Genomic DNA, 851 nt, shown 5'->3' with positions numbered 1-851 from the left:
TGCTATTGCAGGGTTCTCAGGATCATAAGCTTCTTCTTCAGGAGAAGCCTCTTGAGTACTGTTGGATGCAGCTTGCATTCCATTCAGACTCTGAGAAATCATATTGACTTGCTGAGTCAATATTTTATTCTGAGCCAATATGGCATTCAGAGTATCAACTTCAAGAACTCCCTTCTTCATAGGCGTCCCATTACTCACAGGATTCCTTTCAGAAGTGTACATGAACTGGTTATTAGCAACCATGTCAATGAGTTCTTGAGCTTCTGCAGGCGTTTTCTTTAGGTGAATGGATCCACCTGCAGAAGTGTCCAGTGACATCTTTGATAGCTCAGATAAACCATCATAGAATATATCCAGGATGGTCCATTCTGAAAGCATGTCAGAAGGACACTTTTTGGTCAACTGTTTGTATCTTTCCCAAGCTTCATAGAGGGATTCACCTTCTTTCTGCCTGAAGGTTTGAACATCAGCTCTAAGCTTGCTCAGCTATTGAGGAGGAAAGTACTTGGCTAAGAAAGTCGTGACCAGCTTATCCCAAGAGTTCAGGCTGTCTTTGGGTTGAGAATCCAACCATAATCTAGCTCTGTCTCTTACAGCAAAAGGGAAAAGCATGAGCCTGTAGACTTCAGGATTTACTCCATTAGTCTTAACAGTATCACATATCTGCAAGAATTCAGTTAAGAACTGAAAGAGATCTTCAGATGGAAGTCCATGAAACTTGCAGTTTTGCTGCATCAGAGAAACTAATTGAGGTTTCAGCTCAAAGTTGTTTGCTCCAATGGCAGGAATGGAGATGCTTCTTCCATGTAAATTGGAATTAGGTGCAGTGAAGTCACCAAGCATCTTCCTTA

General features: G+C 41.6%; 1 non-coding gene across 1 annotated transcript; it reads left to right on the top strand.

The window, feature by feature from the left end:
- Positions 1 to 372: 372 nt before the first annotated feature.
- LOC112768047 (small nucleolar RNA R71) lies at positions 373 to 480 on the top strand. Its single transcript, XR_003185487.1, has one exon. It is a non-coding gene; the product is annotated as a small nucleolar RNA R71 (small nucleolar RNA).
- Positions 481 to 851: the final 371 nt, after the last annotated feature.

The sequence above is a fragment of the Arachis hypogaea genome, chromosome 17 (assembly GCF_003086295.3).
Source record: "Arachis hypogaea cultivar Tifrunner chromosome 17, arahy.Tifrunner.gnm2.J5K5, whole genome shotgun sequence".
Classification (NCBI taxonomy): domain Eukaryota; kingdom Viridiplantae; phylum Streptophyta; class Magnoliopsida; order Fabales; family Fabaceae; genus Arachis; species Arachis hypogaea.
The sequence above is the reverse complement of the archived record's forward strand: the minus strand, read 5'-3'. Positions and strand labels throughout refer to the sequence as shown.